The following is a 27,090-nucleotide window of genomic DNA, read 5'->3' on the forward strand; positions in this document are numbered from 1 at the left end:
CCAGAACTGTTCAGTTGTATTTACTTGCCGGGAACAGCAATAGTTCTGTGCATCAGCACTGACCAGAAGATATTTGAAGTTAAAGCGCTTTGCCAGTTTCTATTTTTTTCACAGCATTCCTTCCCACTTCTACTTTGACTGAAAAAAGAAGAAAAGCCCTGACTTAAGAAAACTTGATCTGTTTAGAACAGACTGGCTCCAGCTACTCCTTCCTGTGCTCCCGGAGACAGAAGGAGGAGTGGAGGCGAGAGGGCCTAGAAGATTCCAGGAGGTGCGGGGGGGGGGGGGGGTGCCAGTAGAGGGCAAGGGCGAATGGGGGCTTCCCCGCGGGGAACATTCAATAACTCTCTTACCTTTTATGCTGTAGGACAGGAGCTCATTTGCTCGATTTGGGGTGACAGCAGCCGGTTTTGTTACCGCGTAGCTGGAGTTTTAAGTCAGTGCCGCTCGCAGAGGCCGAAGGCAGCGTCCGTTATCTTAGCCGTGGGAGGGCATGGAAATCGGAGGCGGTTTGGCAAGGCAGCATAAATCCAGTGTTTGTGAGGGCCGACCCAGCCAGGGAGGAAGGAATGCACAGTTTCCCTTTGACGGTGTGATTTCCTGCTTCTCGTTGGAGAGCTTGTCTGGACTCCGTGCAGAAGCAAAATCCGCATCAATTACTTGAAAGGAAACCAACCCTACTCCTGAAGGTTTGGCAGCAGAAATCTTCATTGTTGAGAAAGGGGAAGAAAAAAAAAAAAGCCTAATGAACTCCCCTCTCTTCGGTATTTTCAAAGGCCTCTTATGTTTGGTGGCTGCCTCTATTTTTTTTTCTTTTTTCCAGAGAGTTCTTAGGGACGCTCATTAGCCCCTCAATAAATGCTGCTTTGAGGGCTTGTAACTTTGTCATTAAATCTTCACTCCGAGATGAATTAAGGTTGTAGCCGAGAAATGCCCTCCCCACACCCCCCAGCAAGCTTCTTTACGATTACCAAAAAGGCAGGAAAACAGATTTGCGGAGGATTTTCGGTACTCATTTATGTGCCTCGCTGTCACATAGTGATTAATTCGGGGCCACTTAAGTTTTTCTAACTTTCATCCATAATGGGCACGTTGACATTTTTATTTGAATCTCTTTACGCCATCCAAAATAATCTCCTTCAGCAACAGAAACTGCCGGTTAATTGCCACGGACCAGCTGTTACCGCCTCCCAGCCGACAGCCCCTTTCAGGATGGTTCTGAGCTCGGTGCCCGTGGAACGCACAGGCCGGCGACAGTAGCGTGTCAGGTGGATTGATTGAATGGCCCCCTTGTTCCTGACTGGCTGTGTCTACACTGGTATCGGGGCCAAACAAAGCCCTTCACGTCTAAATATAGCATTTTCTTTGGCCCTGGGCCCTCACTGTCTTGTTTTTCCATTCTTCCCCGCTCTAAAACAAACACGAGAGAGCCCCCACTTGAACATGACTTATTTTTACCCAGATTTGCATATTCCATGGGTCAGCCTGTGTCCTGGAAATAGAACTTCATGCACAATTAATTTGATTTTCTGGTTAATTGAAGGCTAACCAGAAAAAAAAAAAAAAACCGCTTTGGAAATTCACCCCTGCTGCAGAGTCTTCTGCAAAACGTGGCCAGAGGCTTTCGGAGAAGGAGAATCTCAGAAGTAAGAGAGGAGTGGGCATCCGTGTGCACACATCCCTAGTCGGTGGAAGGCAGTGTCCAAGGATCCGGCCGCGCTTTCCAGAATTGACGTCTTGCACAGCAACCCCTTCCAGTTTTGAACGGTTTTTCAAAATTGTTCTTTAGGTGTTTCCTCCTTGTGTTTCCTGCCTTGATATTTAGTGAATGTCTTTTTGTTGTTTGGTTTTTTTTCTTGATCATGGCCTCCAGGACCCCACGTTGGCCATTGGCCTGTGGCTGTGGGGTTCCTGGGCCACGGACGTGTGCAAGGTGACTGTCTCAGAACCATGGGTCTTCGGCAGACATCACAGATTCTCCAAACTGTTTTCTTATCTTCGGTTCCTCTCCAAGGGTGGCCTGAGTGAAACAGTTCCAGATATTTGGAATTGAGTTAGATAAGGTTCTTCATCAGTTCTGTGTCTTAGGTCACTGGGAGACTAGCCCTTACAGAACGTTGATATGACTTGAAGCCAAAAAAAAAAAAGAAAGAAAGAAAACCAGGAAAGGAAGAAAGAAAAATGACTAATTTAAAATGATCTAGGGCGCCTGGGTGGCTCAGCCGGTTAAGCATCTAACTCGTGGTTTCAGTTCAGGCCATGATCTCTCCTTTCGTGGGTTCGAGCCCCACATCGGGCTCTGTGCTGACCGTGTGGAGCCTGCTAGGGATTCGCTGTCTCTCTCTCTCTCTCTGCCCCTCCCCTACTCACTCGCTCTGTCTCCCTCTCTCTCCCAAAAATAAATAAACTTAAAATGATCTAGCTACCAGATTTTGATCATCAAAGTAATATGTGCTATATAGTAAGTTCAACCAATACAGAAAAGTAAAAGAAAGTGGAAGCCCCTCAAAAGTCTTGCAGGAATAAATATTTTACCATTAAAAAAAAAAACAAAAACATGTGGCCCAGGCCCACGTGGAGGGCGGCATGGCTCTGAATCGAGATGTGATTATTGGGCAGGCTTCTGCAGCGTAGGCCTCTTAGTTCAACCTGCCACGCACTTCCTCTGACTTCAAGCATCAATAGAAACGTCACCCAGCCTGCCAGTTCTTCTGGAAGACCCAATGGTGAACAAGGTCATTCAGGGACATCTAAGGAGAATGATAGCCATACCCTGTCTAGCCCCAGAGCTCTGTCTTTGGACCACGCGGACACCAGAAAGCGGCTCATTTGTGCTGTGTTTATTTAGCCCACGGTAAGGAGCGACATAGCATGCCCCGTCAATCATCTGCCTTCTTTGTCCAGCCTCTGTGCGGCCTTGAATCCTTCTCACGACGGGGTTCTGCGAACTCGCCACCGAACAACCCGAGCGGGCACTAGGCAGGCACCCGCCGGCCCCACTTTTTTACTCTGGCTCTGGGAATTTTGCAACTGTGCTTGCTCTCGCGTGAACATTGAACTTCTCGGTTCTCGTTGCCCCCTTTCGAAGGGCCCTGAGCATAAAGCTTATTTTCAGATGAAGCATCTGGAAAATGTTTCTCCCCTCTGGAGAACTGTGTGTTCCAGGGAAGTGAGGCGGTGTCGTTGGCCATCATTCCCCTTTCACTCTTGCTGCCGGGAGGCTCTGAGTCTGAGATCTGGAAGTTCAGCGATAGCAAATACAATGGGCCTTATAATTGCCCCATTTGCAACCTTTTTTTTTCCAGAGTTGCTGCCAGCACGTGTGTGTGTTTCGTTGTGAACCGTGTCCTACCAAAGAGGCAGAGGAAGAAACAAACAAACAAACACCCAAATTAAAAACTCACGCAGCCAATCTAGTGTCTTCTAAATCCAAGCCGCCAGTCTGAGAGCTCTTTCTGTTTTCCTTCCGCTTAAAAACTTAATGCCCATGCCTTTGCACTCTAGAAAGAAAAATTGGCTGCCAGGGCAATGTAATTGGACCGAGGAAATAAAATCGGATTGAGGGCCTGGATACAGGAGGTCTTTATTTTCGGCCCTTTTTGAAGGTGGCTGTGGCCCATTTTACAGACAAGCAAGGGCAGATGTGAAGGAGGACCCAGCTCCTAGGGGCCACCAGAGTACGCCTGAGTGGCTCGTCCCTCCAGAGTCCTGCCTCTGGGCCACTGTGGCTCGTCATCACAAGTGCTTCTGTACTCCCCGGTCATCTCCAATGCCGCCGATGAGCGAGCTCCATTTTCTGCCGTGTTTCCCACTCCGAGTGGCCCCGACTTTAGGAAAAGCATGAGATCTCTAGACGAAGGAAGGAACCTCAGACACTTGGCTTCTGAAGGGCACCTCCCACCCCCCCACCCCAATATGGAGGAGCGATCTGAATACACAAAATTCGAAAAGCATACACAGAATGGTGGTTTAAAATTCACAGCTGTCAACATCAAGTGTTCGGTGTGAGAGAAAGAATGTACGAAACATCAGGTTAACAAAATAGCCGCGGACGGATGGGGTTCGTGGCTGGGACCAGGCTGGCATTGTCTGCGCCGGGTCGCAGAGGCTCATTTGCATTTCAGAACAAAGGTTCCCTGTTGGAGACCCTTTCTCTCCAGCCTCCTCCCCAAAAAGGCGCCTCACCATCCGCACTGAGGATCGCCCGGCCTTGTCCCCTCACCCGAAACCTACAGGAACGAACACAAATCTGTTATTTTAACACAACGTGGGCACAAAGTGATGTTTTCACTCCGAATAAAGCCCAGGGAAGCCAAAGAATGGGGCCTTTTATTTGCAGGAGATACTCAAAGGAAGCCGGATTGAACTGCAGGCCAGGGGAGATGAATAAAGTTGTTAGAGATTTTGCAGCCTGTGGTCTGGGAGCCCCACTGTAAGTCCCCCCCCCCCCCCAGACTGGCAGCTTGAAGCACTTTGCATCAGAATGCATAATTGCGTCTGTTAATGACATTGTTAGCTTAGCTCTCCAACATACAATGCATTCACTTCTGCCCCCACCCCTACCCCGCCCCAACTTTTCCTACTGCCTGGGAGAGGACTTTTTTTTTTTTTTAATTTAATAAACGTGATTGACAACAGAACATGTAGATTTGCTTTCTTTCCGTACGACTGTAGTTTTGAGCGCAGAACGCGCGCATGCCTCTTGCTGCTGCTGCTTGTGGCCGCCAGTTAACAATTGCGTTCATTCCACAAATCCTGAAGGCCCTGTCTTCCGAGACTCTCGGAAGGAGTAGCTGGAAAGCGGCACGAAGACACGTTCAAAAATACACCGAGACTTAAGGACGTTTTAAGCACTGTGTGTGCCAGGGCAGAAATGGCATTTCGATGGGAAGGGCCAGCCGCCCACGCCGGGGCCCCCGGAAAGAGCCGCCTCTGGGGCTCTGAGGTTCCCATCGGCCGCACTTTAAGGGGCTTGCGTTTGACCCGCCTTCATCTTTTATCACTGCCTTTGAACCGGGAGCCCTTCCAGGTTCCGATTTACCAGTACCTGGCTGGGCAGCCATTCTGCCCGCTGCCCAAGGTCACAAAGACTGTGAGTGAGGGCACTGATTGGAGCCAGCACCCTGACCGACCTGGGATTATGGGAGGCGCCTGGGGGACCGATCCCCTCCAGATCTCTCCCTCCCTCCCCTCGCCCTCCCTCCCTGTGTTCCAGGGCTCCCCAGAAGAAAGGGTAAGGGTCCACCTTTCCCGTACGGATTGAGGGGGAACGGCACAGGAAAGATCCTTTCACGGAGGCCGAGAGGCCCAGTGGACATTGTGATTTCCGAGGCCCTGGCATGAGGCGCCGTGAGTCTGGGGGTGGCGACTATCCAGCCTGGCTCCAAAGAGTGGCCCCATGATGTAACTGAGGGCCGTGACACCAGCTCTTTAAATCAGGGGCTTCTCTAGGGACTCCCCACCGCCGTGGTTTCTAATGGCCTTAATCCCAGGCCTGAGGGGCAAGCTAAATCATTTTTCTTTTTTAGCCACCAAAGAAACCCTCACGTTTGAGTAGAAGGGAGGGGAAAAAGAAAGAAAGAAAGAAAGAAAGAAAGAAAGAAAGAAAGAAAGAAAGAACAAGAAATCTCCCAGAGCATACATAATCTCCTCTTGCTCTGGTCTCTTGGGCCCCTGGTTTGCAAAGCTAAGCCTTCAGGAGGGTTCCTGGAAGATGAGTGTGAGAATCTCCCTGCTTGGGTGTGGCAGAGCATGCTGGGGGGAGGGGGCGTGGGGCTCTAAGGACCTGCTGGTGGCCGCCAGCTGTTGGAGACACCTGTGTGAAACGCGGCAGGCCGGTCTGCGCCGTGCACGGGCCTTGCCTTGGTGTCTGTGGTCGTAGATCTGTGTCCAGATGAGAGGTCACGTGAGATCATTGGGGCGAAAGAGCTCTGTAAACCATACAGCCCTGGATAAATGTCAGTCTGTTTTCATTCGTCGCCAGGAGCACCGTCTCCCTCCTGCCAAGGAGACTATTACATTTCTGGAGGCGTCTGAGTATTTTTGTAATTGTTAACTAATATTTATCGAGAGCCTACCACTGGCCAGGCACTGTAAACGCATGAATCAGATCCTGTCACTGCCCTACTTAAAACACTCCACAGCTGCTTATCACAACATTCAGCATCTCCTGGTGGGCAAGGCTGCCTGGGACCAGGGCCTAGGGCCTTTCCCTCTTCATTTCTCTCCACCGCCCCCTTTCCCCTTCTGCCCCCGCCCCCCCCCCCCCCACCAGGATGCCCTCCCTGCTGCTCGTAGAACAGGTCAACTGCATTTTCACCTTCGGCCTTCTCACATGCTGCCCAATCTGCCCAGAAAACTCTCCTTCATCCACTTGCCTCTCCCATTCGATGATCATTTCCTCAAAGAGGTTGTCCTTGACCACACTCTGTAAGCCAACCACCCCCCCCCCGACACCTGATACTCTCCCCTCTTACCTGGCTTTCAGCTTCTTCTTAGCCCCCATCATAACCCGAAACTGTCAAAGATCTGTGTAAGAGTGTGTAAGAGTGTGTGTGTGTGTGTGTGTGTGCGCACACGCGTGGGTTCATTGCCTGTCTCCTCCTCTACAGCACATGTTCCAGTAGGTGCATTTTGCCTATGGCCGTATGCCCGTAGTACCCAGCCCATAGTAGGTGCTCAATAAATATTTGTGGGGTGAATGCGTAGCCCCGAGGATCCAAAGATGAGAAGAAATCAAGGGGCTTACAGTCCTGTTCTTCATCTGATGGGATTCAGCTTAGAAGGGAAGCAAGAATTGGAAAACGCACTGTTTACTTTGTGACTTAGTACGAAAGACTCAGACACCTTAAGTTCTTTTTCATAAGCCTCGTCTAAAATTGGGGATCTGGTTTCTAAGCCGGGAGGTTAAGAGACTTCAGGAGCGGACACATCGAGAGGACCACACACCTCTGGTGACAAGACTGACATCACCCGACCTCACTCCATCCTCCCTCTTTGTGAAGCAGTTGAAAACGACCTCCTCTCTGCCTCGCTGGTTGGTCAATGAGTCAGCGCCTCGCCCAAGCTGAGCCAATTACACTCTTTCAACTCCAGGCCAAGGGTGGCTGGGAGCCTGTAGCCAGTCCAGCTGGGCGCTCCCCTCAGGATTTTCCACCAGGAACTAGAGACGAAACCTTTTAATGTCCAGACACAAAGCTGTGAAGACGGGAGGCCAGGAACCACCATTAACGGAAGCACGAACTTCATGGCCACAGCCACAGGAAGAGATGCAGAGACGAGAAGCTATGGTGGAGCTAGATAGAGACCTTCTGGTACCACTCTCCCTCCCTCCCTCACCTACAGTCCCGAGCCACTAAATCCCCCCTTTCTGCCTAGGCTAGCTCACGCTGTCTGTGTGTGTGTGTTTCATCAACCCAAAGTGGCCTGATAAGTATCTTTTTTATAAACTCGTTATTTCATTGCTCTAAAATAAACACATTTCGCTGAAAAAGTCAGACTCTCCAGGAGATCATAGATGAAAAGTGGTCTTCCTCTCTGTCCCCCACTCCTTCCTGTGCCTCAGAGCCCCCCTCCCCCCCCACCTCCCCGTTCATTCCCTGGAGGTAACTGGCAACCACTTGTTAAACTGATTATCCTTCTTGCTGTCATTTGACCAACTTCTGGCAAGCATTTTGAAAAGCAGCAGAAAATCCTTTGTAATTTTGATTTATCTGATTGTAATATATATTACTCTTGTAGATTTCCAAACAATGGGTTATTCAACCATTTATTTCAGTCAGCTTTGTCTGCATTAGTAAATGTTTTGACATTAGCCATTTATTTCGGAGATGAATGATTCATTTGGGTATTTCTCAACAACATAAAATAATACTCTGGGTGAGGGCATGGCTGACTTTTTGGCAGGGGCTGAGTTACTCCTTTTCACATTCTTTACACTGATCGCTGTGCTTTGCGCAGCGTAGACGCACCGTATGTGTCGAAACGGATGGAGAATTTGGTGAAAAGAAGCCCGGGACAGAAGGGGAAAGAATGCAACTTCATTGAGGGCTTTCAACGTACCATGAACTTGGCATGCTTTATCTCTTTAGTTGTGGCTGTAATTCTGAGAAGCTCCTTCTCGTTCCTTCCCCAGCTGAGTCTTTGCCTTCTACATTCTGTGTCTCTCCAGTAAATTTTTTCTGCTTAGGTTAGCCAGCGCCGGGGTGCTCGTCACTGTTGCTTGCAACTCACGAACCCTAACAGACCCAGAAATCTGGGTGGGGCGGGAAGAGACAGATACACGCCTGCCGTTTACAAACGAAGAAAATGAAGGCACAGACCCATTAAGTGCTTTGCTTCAGGCCACATAGCCGGGGAGTGGCCCAACAGGAATTAACTCAGGCCTGTCAGGGTACAAAAGTTTTTCTTTCTCCGCCACTCTGCAGCCAGGTGCCAAGGAGCAAATTATTTCTAGAGGCCAAAGAAAGCATGACTGAACTTGCTTGGTTCTTGCCAGAAGTCGGTCTGCATTTGTTTTGCAGAAGATGGCCACTTCCAGAAGTCTGTAGAATTTTCCCGATTTTTGTCGGTGCCGTGGCCGGTCTTAGACGCTTAGAAAACAACGTGTAGATGAGACGCGTCATAAAAGAAGACGCGTGACAATCCTCTTCTGCTGCTGTCATTACGTAGCTAAAAAGAGAAGAAGAGGGACTTACCATCTGTGGGGAATATTGATCATTTGCTTGTTTAGGGTATGATTCTTTATCTTACGCAATATCGCCAAGTGGTCAAAAACAGGGGCCCTAGAGCCAGACTTCCTGGGCTTGAATCCCACGTCTTCTATTTGTCTTGCAATTTGGTTGCATCTGACGTATTACTATCGCTGTGCCTCTGTTTTCTCATCTGTAGAATGGGTAGCATCATAAAGCCCCATGTTTCTCGGGATTGTTAGGATCAAAAAGTTGAGTAAAACACTTAGAACAGGGTCTGGCACGTAGTAGGTGCTGAGTTTGCTGTCGATAGTCTTCCCGGACTTCCTACTGAACATTTTTAATTAACTCCGTAATTTTCAGGTCCTGGGGAACCTGAGCAAATGAAATGGTTTGAATTCTGCAAGTACACGTGGGTGAATTTTTCAGTTCAGAACAGTGGCTCAAAGTGGGTGATGAAGGCACAGGTCTCAAAGTAACAAATCACTTGTAGCAGAAGGAGTATAAATAGAATCCTCCTTCATGGATATTCTAATTATTCTTTTCCTTTTTGACACGACTCCGTGTTTAGCTGCATAACATTAAGCAAGACTTAACACAGTTTGAGAAAGGGCAATTTAGAAAGATCAGACCCAGTGATCTTAAAGCCGTGATGTATGGTTCAGTGAAATCATCAGTAGGTCAAATACCTCTAACAGAATTAGCTGAAATTATGCAAGCTATTATATTGGATATCACTGTTGGAACATTTTGTATAAATTGCAGTAACACACATTCGTCTTTATAGGATGAAGCAAGACTTAAAAACTAATTCTGGCGAATCAAGAATTGTATTTTCCAGGAATTAACGACCACAATTTGGCTGCAGCTGTAAAAATTTTATTAGGCAATACATCTGACCTCAAATTGGAAATTTGTGTTGGAACCAGTTTAGGAAATAATTATTGCTGTGTTGTTAATTTTATATTTGCCTAATAAAACAGCAGGAGCAACAGGGTTGGGTGAATGTAACAAAAGGAAGCCCTCGGACATGCTTGAAACTGGTGTGTTCAACCCAGTTGGGACCCCGCCTAGGAATGTATGTATGGCTGATGGCAGGAAAGAATGGTTCCTGGCCATCAGACTGTTGAAGAGAAGCACGCGGATGTCTCTGTATCCTTCACACCGGCCACTAACGAGTGTCAACCGTGTGCATGCCTCGGACTGTTTGCTTTGGTAACGTTTAACTTCACAGGAACACACACCTATGCACACATGCATGTTGACATTGACACTTGACCTACCCACTTGTTCCTGTTTGTCCAGGTTGCGTTGCGAAGCGTATTAGCAGAGAAAGACCAATGTCTCTTGGAAGCAAAAAGCAGGTGTCTTTGTTATGGCTGTCAGGGATGCTGCTGTTGGCGTTGAGAGCAGGCTAATTATTTCATGCAACTGTGTGGGCGGGTATTATGCTTCCTCAAGCTCGTGTCGTCTTCTAGGATCTTCGAGTAGCATCTCGTACCTTCTCGTGTCTTCTAGCTGCATCTCAAAGAACAGAATTCGAGGCTGTAAACTGAGTCAGTAGCAAGTTGCTACTGGTTGCTGTGGAGCGGTGTTATCTCCAAAGGTTGGGATGCTAATTGCCTTTTGGGTGGGGTATTAAATGACACAGATTTGCACGGTGAGAAAGTTACTACCTCAACAGTCCTCTCAAGATCCTTCTGGTTGTAGCAACCTGGAGGTCTCGGTTTGCCAGTAAGACGTCCTTAACACCTTTTAAACGCTTCTCTGTCATCATTTTTACCAAAGAGCAGGAAGGACTCAGGCTCAGGGACTTCGCAGGCAACGGCGACCGCCTAGAGTTAATGATACTAAATTTTCTGCTCGCTCTGCTTTTTTTTTTTTTTTAAATGTTTATATTTGATTTAGAGGCAGTGAACATGTTTTTTCCATTTAGAGGATAGGGATTGAATATATGCTTTAAAAAGAAAATAAATATAAAATAAACGAATCGATTTTAAGAACAATACTAGGTAAATGCTCCTATAAGTAGTCCTCAGGTGAGGCAAAATCAAGAAGGTCGTTGCAGGGGCCCGGGTGGCTCAGTCGGTTTGGCATCCGACTCTTGATTTCGGCTCAGGTCATGATCTCATGGTTCATGGGATCGACCCTCGCGTCGGGCTCTGAGCTGACAGCGTAGAGCCTGCTTTGGATTCTCTCCCTCCCTGTCTCTCTCTCTCTCTCTGCTCCTCCCCTGCTCTCGCTCTGTCTCTCTCTCTCTCTCAAAAATAAATAAACAAGCCCAACAACGCCGTGCTAAAAACCCTTCCGTTAATTCGGGTATGTGTGCTCTTGAGGAGATGGTGCTTTAAGTGGAGAAGCAAGAGGCAAGATCTGGGTCCGATGATTCTGACCTGCTGTGAAACTGGTGGATGTGAGGTGCAAAGGATTCCTGGAGCGGTGCTCCCCCCTTTCCGTTTAAGCCAGGAGGTTAAGTTAGGTGCCCCAGAGACCACCTTGAGAAGGAGCTTGCTTCTAATAACAAAACTCGCTTCTAAATAATCAGTAAACTTTTGATAATAATAATGAATAACAAACTCTACTTCCCCGAGTCAAGCCTTAAGATTCAACGCCAGCAAACAGCTAGTTTGGCAAACACGTATTTGGCACACCGAAGCACGCTCTTGATGTCTTCGTGTACCGAACAGGCCAGAATGTGGGGCTCGGTGGGGAGAGGTGGGTTTGCGGATGTGATGGGTTTACAGATGGGGTCAGATTATAAAGCGTTTTGAAGGCCAAGCCAAAGAATGTCGATGCAAGATTCTGAAGTGCTTTGTCGACCTTGAATCTTTCAACGAGAAGGAGTAGAGCCTTTTCAGTGTCCCGGCTCTTAAAATCAAGAGATCGGTGTTACGGCCTTGCCTTCACGGGGCTCACGGTCAGACGTGCAGGTTGCTGATTGATGAACGGTGTGGTGAAGGCCACGGCAGGGGGACCGTGGAACAGAGAAGGCACCTAACTCATGGTGGGTTGGACGGGCTTCCGGAAGAGGGGGTCCCTGACTGAGACATAAGAGAAGGATGGTTGTTGATTCGGCAAAGAAAGCAGGGGAAAGGTGCTGCAGGCAGACAGCCGCGTGTGCAAACATCCAGAGGTCAGAGGGCATGACGGTCAAGAAACAGTCGAGAAACATCTTCCAAAGATGAGCCACGCGTGGCGATTTAGGTAGCACGGCACAGAAAGCCAGTCAAACTAGTGGAAAATACGCGGTTATTATAAGGGCACCAAGGTGTCCTGCCATCCAAGGACAGTGCAGCCAGATTTCAGGGGATTTGTTGACTATCAAGGGCCAGTCAATACTCTTCATCTCTCTCTGTCGTAAGCGTAATTTCCTATCTCTGCTTTTACTTGCCCTATCTATTTCCGTCTCTCCCCCTCCTCCTCGACTTCCACTGACTCAACATGGCCGCCAGCCACGTCACACAACCTGTCTGCACAACCGTAACTCATTTAGCACCTCAGCCCATCTGCCCAGGAGGGGAATCTGACTGGCCCCCCCTCACCTCGAATTAGGCGGAACTCTTGGTAATGCCAAGAGTGGGTGTGCCATGGAACTGTCTAGAGACGTATTGTCTTTGGGTCAGAACCTCTGGTTCAGTCAGCTCTGGCTGGGAGGGAGGGGAACAAGGTCACAGAACCCATGCCACCTCATTTGCACCTGTGGGTTCATGTCCAGACCCCAAAAAGTTCCAGGGCACCACGAAACTGTAAGCTGTAGAGAAATCCAGGAATGACTGGAGAACCAGCCCTGGGCTGACAATATGGTGCCCCGGAAAAGCCCGTCTCCTCCTCCCCCTCCTCACCACCCCAATCCAATCTAAGTGTAATGACCTGAGAGCCACTTGCTTGATTGACATTCTTGGCAAGACCCACTCATTCAGGGCCCGCACTGTTAATTTCATTTGGAACAGCAAAGACATAAACAATTCAATTAGGCATTTTTCTGCTGTACCTATGGAGAGAACTAAGTGATAGGAATCTCTCCATCAAGTTGTCAGTATTATCTTAAGCACTCAGGGACCGAAAATGGTGGCAAATAACAATTTGTGGTTGAGAGAAAGTATAAAGTGCAACCCTCCAGTCAGAATGTTAATTCTTAGGATGTTGTGTTTGTCTCGATGGCCCTGCTTCCTTTATTTTATTAAAAGTTTACGACTTTCTCTGACTGAAACTATACTCACACACTAAGAAAAAATCCTCCCGCCCCCCCCCATATTAAAATTTATTTCCCAGGAGAGAAAATAAATTTCCGTGAAACGAGCAAAAGAACGAATAGTCATTTTCTGAATAACCGTTTCTTTTTCTTGCCAAGAATGTGCTTTCAGGCAAATACATTTGTGTGCCTCCTGAGGTACGTGACGTCTGCTGCTGTAAGACAATAGCCATTAAAAAATTAAACAATTAAAAAAGAAAAAAGTTCGTCATCAATTTTAATGTTATGTTATGTGAATTAATATTTCTTCTTATAATGCAATATTCGGCAATTTACCATGCAGACACAGTCCTCGCTTCCGCGTTGTAGATAATTAGTTTACATTACTCTACAGAAATGAATTGTCGCTGGTGATCTCAAGTGCCTGCTAACAAATCACTCCTGTTGGAGGGTTCATTGAGATTCTGCTCAGGCCTTCACTACAGCAATATATGATGCTGTCCTTAAATGTTAAATATCGGACTAATTTAAAACAAAAACAAAAACATAAACTAGATTCCTAGTCCAAGAAGGCTAGGTAGGAACCTACTTTTGTGGCAAATCAGCACTCTGTCTGCTAACTTCTCAAAAAGGATTTATGTTCTCAAGTGTAATTCTCATTACCAATTTTTCTGTCCCCCACCCCCACCCGGCCACCCACAATCCCTCCACTAAACAAACGAGGCAGGTCAGTGAAGAGAGGTTTAGGACTCCCCAGGGTTGTTAATGAGACAAAATTACTCACGAGCCTTTGTGCACTTCTCTGAAACCCGATCGTGCCACAAAATACTCATGGAAAAGAAAACTGACCTTAAGATCTAATTCCAGATCCCGGTATTTGTCATGTGTGTGAGCACCATATTATGGATCAATTTCATCACGGGAGGAAAAAAACATTGCATTGTCAGATCGTGTCTGGTGAGCTGATTGCAGGGCTGATCGGTCTCACTGAAGTCCTCAAGGGCAATATAGAGAAAACAGCCTGGGTGCGTGGGCAACTTGGCTGCAAGGATGTATGACCTCCAAAAGTCTCTCCTCTGTGAGTTTCAGAGAGAAGTCGATAATTTCTGACAATTTGATTCCCTGTCATCTAGAGAATCTCAACAAGAGAGTACTCTAGAAAGTTTCAGAAAAACATCAGCCCTGCTTGCCAAGGGTTCCAAACCTTTGATTAGGGCGATGAGCGTTGATTGAATGACGATTACGGGCCCCACAGTTGTGGGTTCTTAGATAGGAGTATTAAGAAGGACGAGTCTGGGGGCACCTGGGTGGCTCAGTCAGTTAAGCACCTGACTTCGGCTCAGGTCATGATCTCACGGTTCATGACGTTGAGCCCCGCGTCGGGCTCTGTGCTGACAGCTCAGAGCCTGGGAGCCTGCTTCGGATTCTGTCGCCCTCTCCCTCGGCCCTTCCCCCACTCCCACTCTGTCTCTCTCTGTCTCTCAAAAATAAATGTGAAACATTAAACAAAAAAAAAAGTACGAGTCTAGCCTCTGCATTTGAGGGGTTTATAGTCTAGTTGGAGAAGACATGGTGAGTGTAGGACAGGAGGAAATAAAAGGGCGTAAGTATCGATTGTTGATTAATTTAGCATTTCCCCAAGTTCTAGTGGCACTCAAACACTTTTAAGTGGTATGTGTGCACAGCATTCATTAATGAATTAATGAGAAAATTAGTTCATTTTAATCCCTTCTCAGCTTTTCCATAACGACGAGAGACAGTCTACATGTTGCGCCAGTATGCCTTTAATACTTTGCGACATCTTGCCAGCTTCCCTTTTAACATGAAAAGGCAAGTTTCAGGGTACAACCTTCGGCACTAACTTAGCGAGCCCTCGATAACACTATTTTTGTATCTCTATTTACATTCTATTTATGCCAGAACCCCCTGGCTTTCGGTTTACTCTTACAAAACACCATTTTCTTTTACAATCAGTAAAGTCGTGAATCTACTTAAAGGAACTCATTAAATAATGAGTAGCCCCGATGGTAGGTGGCTGTAGCAGGAAAAAAAAAAAAGTGAAGGTGACACATACAGGAGTGAAGTTTGGGAAATTCAGGATTACGAGAATCAAACATGAAACCCAGATGGCAGATGACCACCGGGGACAGGTCAGAGGAAGGGCACAGAAGAGTGGGGCGACAGGAAAAAGGAGTTGAGGAGTCCAGCCTGGGAGAGAAGAGACAGCAGGGCACCATTTGGCCGCGTGGCTTGTGGCAATGAAGGCAGAAACCCCGGGCAGTAAGTCTGAGCGTGCGCGAGCACCTCAACGAAGCCACTTTAAAACCCCAACACCTGCACACATACACTGACGTCTGCCCCTGTCTTCCACAGGGACAACAAGACCCAAGACATTTACGTCCTCCTTTCAGCAAGGGTTCAGAGACAAGGGCATGCTTCTCCCCCAAGCTCTAGCAGAAGACTCGAGATGCCCCTGATAGGGAACCACTGTGCTATGCCAAACTGGCTGGCCTGGGTCACCTCTCTACAGCGGGGGGAGGTGGGGCTGTGTGATTCTTGGCGGCCTTGGTAGACCTGTGTAAATGCTCTTGGAAAAAAGACCCTGGGGGCACCTGGGTGGCTCAGTGGGTTAAGTATCTGACTCTCGATTTTGGTTCAGGTCATGATCTCACGGTTCGTGAGATTGAGCCCCAGTGAGCGCAGAGCCTCCTTGGGATTCTTTTTCTCCCTCTCTCTCTATTCTCTCTTTCTCTCAAAGTAGATAAATAAACTAAAAACAACAACAACAACAACGATGCTGAGCAGAAAGCAGAAGATAGCCGCCACGAGTGGGTAAGATGCCAAGAGACAGGGACAGAGAAAAGGGCCATCAAAATCTCTTCTTAGTGCTTACTCTTGGCTCCCATCACAGCTTAGTGCCTGCCCCCCACCCCCCCTCCCCACACTCGGAGGCTTCATTCTTCCCCGAGTCCCTGGGAGTCTTCCCCTAGACTTGCCCCAACAGCATTTTGAGCTTAACCAAACAGCCAAGGAGGAAGTCTATGAGAGAGGTGGTCGTGTTCTGGTACCATGTGGGGGTGTCGTGGAGAGACGAGAAGTGGTCCTGCCATGTGACTAACCCATCTGAGCTCCCAAATTATAGAGCTCATCATCTGCAATGGGAGTTGGCTTTCCAAGAAGAGTGAAACTGACTAAAAAGAAGGTCTTCGGGTTCTGCTGACCACCTCGATAAATTTGGGACCGCTCACCGTAGGCGTCTTGGGTCTGAGGGTGGGAACAGGAGTGGGCAAAAACTCAGAAATTCCCTGGGAGAGCACGTGAGGGGACGACAACAGGAAACGGTTGGGCGCTGGCTATGTGGAGTGGCTCAGTTGCCGAAAGATCCCTCAAGGCTGGGAGCATTTGGGAAGGATTTCCAAAAGTGGGGATGGCTGTTAGGAAGTCATTTGCACAGCTGTGATCCAAGTCTCTACCCATTCCTTCTCTTGTGTCATCCCAAACCTTCAACAGCGTCTACTTTGCTAGGTATAGAAAGCAGTGTGTGTGTGTGTGTGCTGTGTGTGTGTGTCTTAGTATTGCTTGTTGATAGCACAGACCTCCTCATGCTGTATTGTGCAAAGCCGTGGAGTGCAGGTGTCTCAAAGCAGCTCTTTGGATCCCTAGAGAAGGGACACCAGCCATTACTGTCGCAGAGCCTCACTCCTTACGTTCTGCATGTATAATCTCCCCAGAGCAGTGGCCTTGGAAATCACCTTCCTGCCCCACTCTTCTGTCCCAGCTTTGGTTGGGTTTTCTCCACCATTTGGAATAACCCCACCCCTGCCCCAGGTGCCGACAGGGTCCGCAGAGGCACGCAGGAGGTGATGAGGAAGGACAGAGCAGAGGCCGTCTCTAGCCCAGGGATGCTCCTCCAGGCCCCGGGCTGTTTCCTCACCCATCCCCCTCCATCCCTGCCTCTGCCCCCACCCCACCCCGCCACACCTCTCCCTTAGGTAAAATGCCTGTGATTGGAGACCCTCCCACTGTGTCTTCTGGAATGCAGATCAGCCTGGTTTTAGGATTCGGAGATGGGCACGAAGTCAGGTCCTTGGCATCTCGGTAGGACTTTGGGAGATCCCGCAATAGGAAAAAGCCCTTCTTTTGTTTCCATCTGACCAGTTTTTCACAAAGCTTCTTACCAGTTTTCTTGTTTGCAAGAAGGAAAACCCCTTTAAGGCCCAAGAAGGGCGTGGCCATGTGCTTGCTGTAAGGACAGAAGGGCAAGAGAGAAGCTCTTTCCCCAGATGTCGCCCCAGCCTCATTAACTCACCACCTTCGGGGCTTTCCTTCAACTTCACCTTCTCAGGGAAGCTCCCCTGGATGCCTTTTCTAGAACACTCTCTAGCTCCTATCTTTATCTGATCCCTAGAACTTATCACCTTCAAACATCCCATATATTTATAACCCCTTGGTCTCATTTGACTGCCCCCTGCCCCCCTAGAATAGCGGCTTCCTGAGAGCAGTCTGTTTTGTTCACTTCTGTCTCCCTAACATCTCACTCTAAGGGATCAGTAAATCTCTGTTATTGAAAGACTGTGTCATCTGGGCTGAGTGAGGGACCAGAACCCCAACTGGATAAGTAGGTATTAACGCTAGAATGAGATGCCAACTGTTGCCTCTGGGTCCTTACAAAGTTCTGCAATGACCAGACATTCAGGCCAGGACAAAGGATCATCGCTAGAGCTTGATTCCCTACAGCTCATAACCCCATTAGGCCCTGGAACCCAACTCCTGTTGTTCACTCTGCCTTTTGGAAGCCCCCTTTCCTCCCTGGGAACTAGGAAAATGGCTGGTTCTGGGTGAGAACTCCCTTTCTTCTGGGGGAGAGAGAGTCTGGGCTCAAGCATTACACTCATCAGGTCCCATAGGTTATTGGTTCAATTGGCATTTGGGGATTTGCTTGGGACACTCACCATTGGACTTTCTGTGGGAGGTAGGTCTGGCTTACCCTCAGCTTCCCAACCTCTGTCCCTTTGTGGGGTGGGATACGAGGGCTGACATCACCAGGATACACCCGCTGGAAAGTGTTTCACCCACCCCAGCCGCTTCAAGCTTAATCTCTTTGCCTCACATGGGCGAAAAGTGCAAAGTTGAATCAGAAAGGACTCCATTCAATCTCATTTCCTCCTCCCTTTGATCTCTTCATTTCCGATTTCACTTCCTCTGACAATTTCCTCTTTCCATTCCCAGAACAAACAACTCTCACTGTGGCACTTGGCCATTTAAATCATTTCCCAGACACGGAGCACCTCATTTGGACGCCATTCACCATGGCATGGTGGGTGATCGGTTAAAGATCGGGGGCAGCTGGTGAAGAGGCAGGGTTGGAGGTACCCCCACTTGTGCCCTGTGGACCCTCATGCCTGAAACTTGGGTGTAGTTGGGGAGAGCGGCCTGTGAAGTCCTGGGGTCCCCCAAAATGGGGGTAGCACAATTGATAACCATGCAGGAGAACATTTCACAGTGAGCCATGGTAGATTTCTACCCCTGGAGGCCTCAGAGGCACTGATGTGATGATTTTGGCCCCTCGTGTTTTCCTTCTCTAACTGAGCTCTTAGGTGAGAACCAAATATTCCATTAAAAAAAAAAAAAATCAAGGTCCAAAATGGTTCTAGAAACTTCTGTGTTTCTCTTTGATACCTGAGTCTCAATGTGAAATGGTTCCTGAACTAATCATATTAGTAAAACTGGCAAGATTAAAAGAGCCATAAACACACACGCTTAGTGTTTCAACATCCATTAAAATGTATACTGCAGCCTCCTAGAATATTTAATAGGCTTATATGATGACTGAATGTGAATCCATTCATCTCAGTCAAGTTGGGTTATTAAGATACACATGCTAAGTGATTTGTCCTGTGTTTACCCTGTGCTGGGAAAATGGTATCTGATTTTGAAAAAAAAAAAAAAAAAAAATTTTCAGAGCTGTTCTTTGTTGGAAGAAATGGGAGTCAGGACCCTACCCCACCCCCAGTTTCCACACCAGCTTTATCTCAAGCAAACTGTTCAGTCCCTGTGGGACTCAGTTGTCCATCTGAGAAATTAGAAAGATTGTCCAAATGATCTCTGCTATTTCTTGCAGCCCTGACCTCTTTCAGTGTGGCAGGTGGGGTAGAGGTTATGAGTGTGGGCTCTGGCATCTGACCGCGACGGTTCAAACCCTGCCTCTGCCACTCAGTTTACCCATCTGTAAAATAGGGATTGTAGTAGAAGGCAAAAGTGAGGTCATCAATGCGAATCACGGCTCCTACTGAAGGCTCAGAAAACGTTGCTGAACTTTAACATGGAATGTCCACATCTACTGGGCGCTTTGATGCATGGATTTCGTTCTTGAAGGGAAAAATGTGGAACTTTAGATACATTATTTAACTTAATCCTCGCTGCAATCTTGCAAGGTGGATGGAGTTAACCCTGTTTTGCAGATAAGAAACTGAGACCCAGAGAGATTAACTGACTTGCCCAAGGTGACACAATTATTAAGAGACTAAGCTGGGGGGCGCCTGGGTGGCTTGGTCGGTTAAGCGTCCGACTTCGGCTCAGGTCATGATCTCACGGTCCGTGAGTTCAAGCCCCGCGTCGGGCTCTGTGCTGACAGCTCAGAGCCTGGAGCCTGTTTCAGATTCTGTGTCTCCCTCTCTCTCTGCCCCTCCCCTGTTCATGCTCTGTCTCTCTCTGTCTCAAAAACAAATAAACGTTAAAAAGAGACTAAGCTGGGATTTAAGCGCGGACCTGGACTGACGCCATTCTGGACTCTCCTCCCACGCAATGTATCTACCTACTATCTCTGGTTAATTTCTAGAGTATTCAGCATCCCCCGGGGGTTCTGAGTGTAGCCGTAAGTATTCAGTCTCTGGCCATCAACTTCTCCACTTTGGGAAAATAAAAAGAGCTGGACAATCTCCCGATTGTGCCGGGCTCTCTGGAGTTTGGGACTGGAAAACCAAAGTCATGACCTCAGCACCTGTGTTGTCTCCTCCCTGAGTGAAGCTTGGTCGGCCAAGAGCCGCTTCTGCGCATGATTACTTTTTGTTTTAATTTGCTGAGACTCACACTCCATAGCATCGCAACTCCAGCATTAATGCATACCCCAGCCAAGCTGAGCCAGGGGGAAGACCAGTGTCGGGCCTGTGTCTCGTCTAGAGTTTCTCAACTTTGGCACTATTGATATTCGGGGCCCGACCGTTCTGTGTTATGGAGGCCTGTCCCAAAACATCCTGTAGAACGTCGACAGCATCCCTACTCTCTACCTATCGGATGCCAGTGGCAACCCCTCTCTCTCCCCAGTATGACAATGACAAATGCCTCTAGACCCTGCCAATATCCCCTGGGAAGCAAAATCACCCTTGGTTGAGAATGACCCGACTAGCTGAAGGACGAAAGGCTTGAGGTTAAGGAGGCTTTTCCTTCGGCATTGCTTTCTTCATCACATGGCTTTTGGGGTTATTTTGGTCCTAGGAAGCAGTTGTTTTATCTGGCAACACCCTAGCAGGCAAGACCGTTGGCCATCTTGAGATGCTTTCGGTCTGAAGGCAAATTTGCCCGGACAGAAAGAAATGTTTTTGTCTTAGTGGCTAGCAGGAGTGTTTTCTTTGGGGCAGTTAAGGTAGCCATTTTCAAAATGGTCTCCCCGACTTTCAATGGGGCCGGTGCCCTCTGCTGGAAAGTTTGTCAGCGTTGCCTCAGAGTAGGTTGGGACGAATGGTTTCCAAATTCAGAAAACAGCAGAAGCACAAAAGAAAGGCCGATGCAACAATCCAATTGGTAGGCAACGTTTGCGGTGGCTTCCTTTAGAATTGTCTCCACGAGCTTTCTGATTTCTCAGCAGAGTTGTTTGTTTGTTTGTTTTGATGGATTAACCAAAACGTTCTGTCCATCCTTCCATCGATACACTCTCGGCCACCGTTATAATAACCACGTCAACGAAACGTTACCTAATGTTTATTGAACGCCTACCACGTGTTGGGTCGCCGTGCCCCACACACCCCACCTACTTTTGCCTTCTCAATCGCTCTGGGACTCAGGAGCCACTATTACTGCTGAGAGACAACCAAGCCTTGAGGAGGCCCAGTGAGCAGACCGAGATCACCCAGCTCAAAGTGGTGGAGAGAGGCCTCCAATCGACAGAGCCTGGTTTTCACCCTATGCTATAGTGCTGACGCTCATTTATTCATCTTCTTTTTTTCACTCGATCCCAAAGTTCCCTTTCTAAATGTGACTCATTATTGATCCAATAAAGCGGTGTATGGATGTCTGGTGTCATTTTGAATTTGCTCCCATTTCGTTAAAGCATATTTTTTTCACCTAATTATCCCTTTTAGCTTCTGAAACCCCAGGAAGATAAGTTGTTTCTCTCCAAATGGGGACCCTAGACGCAGAATTCTAATAGAGAACTAGACTCTTATGCATTCAAGGGCTCATAGATCTCTCTAAAAATATTATATACGAATAGCATTCATGTGCACCAGAATATATCAGAATATACCCCAGACATTGTAATTTATGGCCTTGCTTATTACTTTAAAAGCCTGGGATTCTTGTAGAATATGGTTTAGTGGGTCAAACATTCCCTTTCCTCTCATTTATCAGGCTTTTGATCTCACGTCAGTTCGGCACATTGGCATGGCTGGCCCGGAGCCGTGGGCTAGGGGATCACACACATAACAGACCCCCTTGCATTCTGAAAACTTTTGGGGGGGGCGGGAATGCCGGTGCCGCAGTGGTGCCTGGGTAAGCAGAGGAGGGATAGAGTCCTCCCTCTCCCCCACCCCCATCCTCACCGCCCCTTTGTCCATTATTATTTTATAGTTTTGTTCTGCATTCTTTCCATTCAACCTCCAGTCCATAGAAGCCTGTTTCTTCATTAGTTACATATGTCTGCACCCTTTTACCCCAGCAGGGAAAGACAAAATATTCGGGAGGGCTTGGAGGCCTGGGATGGATCCTCACCTTGAACTAATCGACGGGCTGATGTGCTATTGTACGGGGCCCTGTTCTGTGCAGCTGAGCGGCGGGGTTTCAATTTGTAGGAGCATAAACAGATACTAAAGTTGGAAGAACGGCTCGGTCATTTGTTAGCGGAGTTCAGATCAAATTATCACAGCGGTCCCCTGCTGACAGCCTGAACAATTACCTCCTTTTTTTTTCTTTCTTGATCTTTAAATGTTTTCTGTTTCACTCAAGCCTCAGTAAATAGTTGACTTCTCGTGGGCTTCATTTATTGACACAGAGAGGCTTGATTTATTTAATTTTGTTTCTCTGCTGCCTTCCCAGAAAGCAGGGGTAATGTTTTGTTGAAATCTCACCCCCCCTCCCCGCTCCCCCCACCCCCCCCCCCCCCGGCCTCCACCCCGAATGATAAGTTTATCGCGGTGGCTAAGGAAGCGGTTTAATGATGTGACTATAAATTATCTGGCTCTTTAATGAGAAGGGTAGGAGCCCGAATTCGACAGCCGAGTTTTAAAAGCCTTAAACCAGAAGCCGGCAGGTTGGAATGCAACGGTCAGAACCCGGTATAAGGGAAGCCGGCCGAGGCTCTGGGATCGGAATCCATAATTGGATTATTCAAAACCCAGGAATCTGATTATTCTTTGAAAGAAAACGGAGGACATTGTGTCCGTTGTGTTGGTCTCCTCTCTCGGCGCACATTCATTGATGTTCTGCGCGAGCCCCCCGGAATTAGTTCCAACATTTGTTTTCACTCTTCCCCCCTTCCCCCCGTTTCAACCCTTGACTTTCGCTCTCCCATAGTTACATTTGTCTGCTTCTTACAGTCCTACTGGGACGGATTTATCATCATTTGCTAACATATCTGTCTCAAAATCTCAGCTTTGATCAGCTTGTATTTTATAACTTACATCTGTTCTACATTTAACCTTTTGTAATGCTGTTTTTCAAAAATATTACCTGATCTAACAAAAGAATTGTACCAGAGCAGGAGCTCCAGAGTGTCGATTTAAACACACACACACCAAACATACCTGCCTACATGACCATACTTTTATTACTCTTCTACAGTTTCCTTCCCATTAAATATGTAAGTCCATCATTTCCCTTCGACTCACGAGGGGACCTCTGTGGATCCAGGGGCTTCCTGCTCCCCATCTTGACCCTGCCTGTGCCTGGAATTCATGCCAGGGCACGTGGCCACGAGCAGCGTGCTTTTTGTACCTCGAGGTGAGCCGGCCCTCCTGACCCATTGGTGTCCCAGGGGTCCCACGGGTCCCAGGTGACCACTGCAGCTCCAGCGGGTTCCTCTCCAGAAGGTTCTGCCTTCCAAGAGGCTGACTTTCATTTCATTTGCTTGTTTCATTTCAACACGTTTCTTTTTACCAATGAATTATGAAATATTGAAGACTCCCCCCAAAATATTTTGAAAAGTCACATGACAGACGCTCATATACCCACCACCCAGCTTAAGAAATGGATTTTTACAATACAGTAGGTAGACCTCCTCTTGCATTATATCCATCCGTCCCTTCCTCAGAGAGAAGGCCTGCTCTGAGTTGTGGTCACTTGTTTCCACGTCGAGGTTACTGATGGGAACGTAAAGGCAACACACAACGGTTTTAAGTTGCAGCGGCGTGCTAACTAACGAAGTTGGGATGAAATCGTACAGCTTCCTTTGGAAGAGTGTGCAACTCTTGATCCGGGTCGTGAGTTCGAGCGCCGCGTCAGGTGTAGAGACCGTAAATAAATAAACTTGAAAAAAAGCAATATTGCTTATCACCGTGCGTAGCACCTATTAACTCTTCTGTCAAGGGTTAGGTATTAGTATGATGATTAATCTTGTGATGATCCCCATTTTATAGATGAGGGATCAGGATCCGGAAACATACTAGCTCTAACAAGATAGGTCCAGAGAAATGTAAGCAGTGGAGGTGACCGTCGTGGGCAATAGCCTGTGACCCGTAGCTGACTTGTTGGAATCACCACCACCTGGAAAGACTATGGCAGCTAGGTTGGAGCTCCCATCTTGAACAACGCTTGCCACTTTTCCTCATTGCTTTTGCACCTGCTCTGGGTCTAGATTCCCCACAGGAATGTGAAGGTCATCGACTGGGCTCTCTTTTTCGGTTCATGGATTGGGGAGAGGACAGCTGGCCATCGGTTCATCCCTGCGACGGAGGAAGTCCCACCCAGGCGGCAGGGGTCTCCACTGAACCAACTAGGAGCAGACCTTACAAAGCACCCCCTCCCACCATCAAGCTAGAAGAAGGTACATTTTGGTAGACCCATATAAGTCATCCTGATGATTGAGGACGAAGAGGAGGAGGAGGAGGAGAAAGGCAAAAGAAGCCACATTTTCTGTTTATTTTTGCTACTCGCGTTTTACTCCTACATGCTAAGCACCATGTGGACATCTTACATAGACTCTGCATCTTTAGAGCTCATGCTAACAGTATCATCTCCATTATATAGTCCCAGTAAGACTCAGGGACAGCCTGGTCTAGAGGGAAGAGAGTCAAGATAATCCGTTTTTACCTAAACCCTCTGCTTTTTTTCCAACTACTAGATGAGTTTTCTTCTGCAGAGTTAGCCCTGCACTCTGTAAACTAATCCCGTTTGGTTTCAAAGCCCCCAGGGCCCCCAGGACAAAAACAAGTTCACCATAAACTTGAAGCTTCATTTCTGGGTTCCCTGTCTTCTTCAAAGGCCTGTCTCCGGGGGTGGGGGGAGTCAGGTGCAGGCGTCAGCTCCCTATCTTAGCGCTTTGGGTTGAAGAAAGGAAACCTCGACCACTCTGAGGCTGAGATAGGACCATCCGTCTTTTTCCCTTTTGATTTCCAGAAGGCATGGGAATGGCGAAGGTCACCAAACATACCTCTCTTGACGGGGAAGAAATATCTTTTTTTCTCGGTGGGGTTGGGGGGCGGGGGGGGCGGGAAGGCTGGGTTTGTTGTGCCAAACTCTACCCTTTGAAAAACGCAGAAGCCCATTAAAGATTAAGACTACAAACAAGCTTGAAACCCAGTTTAACGGCATTCAGAAAGGTCCCAGGTGTAGGCGGGTCAACGTGATATCTTGTTCTCCTAAATATTTCAACAGATAGGCCAACTTTTGATTGCGCTATCCGCTCAAAAATGACTTTGAACTTTCCGCCAGCGCCACCCACTTGGGCTTTCTCGAGCCCACAGAGGGCCAGCCAGCGGCAGATAAGGGGCCTGAGTGGTCCTGGACGGCCAGGGCCTTTCATCTCGCCCGGGCTGTGTACACGAGCCGTTTGCTTAGCTTGGCTCTGCTATCCTGAGGACCTTTTCAAAATCCTCCCATTTATTAGGCTCTAACACCCAGTCTGTAAACAAGCCAGGAGAAAATGGAGATTTTGACGGCAGTGGGAGTGCGGGTTACTCTCAGGCAGGCTGGTCTCTCCCTCAAAACCCAACGAGATGGGCCGTATTTTTGACGGAGGCTTCTTAAGTTCAGGCAGCAAGACATGGTAAAGCGTGGTGAGAACCTGGGCTCAAAACCAAATTGCCTGGGCTTGACTTCTGGTGGGGGGCGGGTCCCAGCTGTGTGACCTCAGGCCGTTCACATAACCTCTCTGTGCCTCAGTTTGCTCGTCAGTAACGTGGGGGCCGTAACGGCACCACCCCGTGGAGCTGACGTGGCGATTAAATGAGTTTGAATGGCACATGGCCTGTGGCACCCATAAAGCCTTGGCCGGGACTATGATTATTATTATCGTTATCATTATTATTGACGTGCAGGGAGTTTTGAGGTTGTTTTCAGAGAGCTAGCAGTGCCTCTGAGCGTGGTTCTCCACCCTGTGGTCTTGGACAAATACCCCGGTGACAGGTACGCGGGTCCCTTCACGGGCAGGATTTCCCACAGGTCGTGCCCGCGCCCTCGTCCCCTCAAGGATGGATGGAGGGAAAATTCAGTGCGTGCTATTGCTCTGCACTCCCAAAGGCCGGCTGTGCTGCCTCACCAAGCGTCTCCTGGACCAGAGGGGCAGGGCCGGCGGGAAATAGAGCCTGGAGGTCCTCCTCCCTCTTTTCTGCACACCCTGGGCCTCCAGATTCTCCACCAGCCCCAGGGCAGTTTGGATGGAGGCTGAGGGACTCTGCCTCCCATATCTCATCTATGGTGCTATTAGAGGAAAGTTCTGTGTGTACTTCTCAGACATCCGGTGCCCGGAGGGGTAGCTGGCCCCAGATGCCAGGGCACCCAATGGAGAGCGTCTTCTCAGGACTCTTTGGAGCTCGTTCTGCTAGGGCAGGAGCAGCCCTGGAGAACAGACTGAGTCTGAAAAAAGCAGCGCGCATCCATCACTCCTCGCCTACAAGCAGAAACTGTGAATATCGTTTTTTTCCCCTACATGCTCAAGCCTAGCTGGCTTTTTGAAAGGACCTATAGTGAAATGAGACTCGTTTGGAATGTAATTCACAGCTCAGGTGATCAGAATCATAAGGATTTCTTTCTTTTTTTCTTTTTCTTTTTTTAGTGTTTATTTTTGAAAGAGAGAGACAGACAGAGTGTGAGCAGGGAGGGGCAGAGCGAGGGGGAGACCCAGAATCCCAAGCAGGCACCAGGCTCCGAGCTGTCAGCGCAGAGCCAGTAGCGGGGCCCGAACCCACGAACCCTGAGACCATGACCTGAGCTGAAGTTGCACGCTCATCCGACTGAGCCACCCAGGCGTCCCAGCATCATAAGGATTTCTTAAATGAGAGCTGCATGGCTGCACGACACTCACCTGCAGTCTCCAAATGGGCTTCATGAGCCCCAGGCGAACGTGGGACCAGAAGGGTGGCAGAGGGCATCTGTCACTGAGGAAAGAGCATCGTTGTCCCTGCAGACTCCCTGGCTCTGGCTAAGGTTTGCGGCGAGATCTGCACCCTGTCCACACGAAGTCCATGCTCTCCCTTGATCCTTCGGCCCAACTAGACTGTATTACCCAGACTCCCTTGCAGCGGACTGTTGGCTACCCGCTTCCTTTTTGCCAATCAAACATCAGCCAAGCGATGTGTGCCACTTTCGAGTTCCGGGCTTTAACACATCAGGCGTGCCACTTTGGGCTGGCTGGAACCTGGTCTAGGTGGAGACTCAGCAGGCAAAGGCAATGCCCTGGGGCTGGGTCGGCAAACTCCACCCCAAATCCAGCCCCCCCCCCCCCAGGACCTGGCCACGCCCACCATTTGATTACTGCTCTTGCTTGGGAGTTGCGGAGTT

At 48.5% G+C, this 27,090-nt stretch overlaps 1 long non-coding RNA gene across 1 annotated transcript; it reads right to left on the reverse strand.

Annotated features, from left to right (window-relative positions):
* LOC128313221 (uncharacterized) lies at window positions 1-27,090 on the reverse strand. Its single transcript, XR_008293600.1, has 3 exons — window positions 26,615-27,090; window positions 354-3,348; window positions 1-138 (listed from the first exon to the last, which is right to left on the reverse strand). It is a non-coding gene; the product is annotated as an uncharacterized LOC128313221 (long non-coding RNA).

The sequence above is a fragment of the Acinonyx jubatus genome, chromosome E2, assembly GCF_027475565.1.
Source record: "Acinonyx jubatus isolate Ajub_Pintada_27869175 chromosome E2, VMU_Ajub_asm_v1.0, whole genome shotgun sequence".
NCBI lineage: Eukaryota > Metazoa > Chordata > Mammalia > Carnivora > Felidae > Acinonyx > Acinonyx jubatus.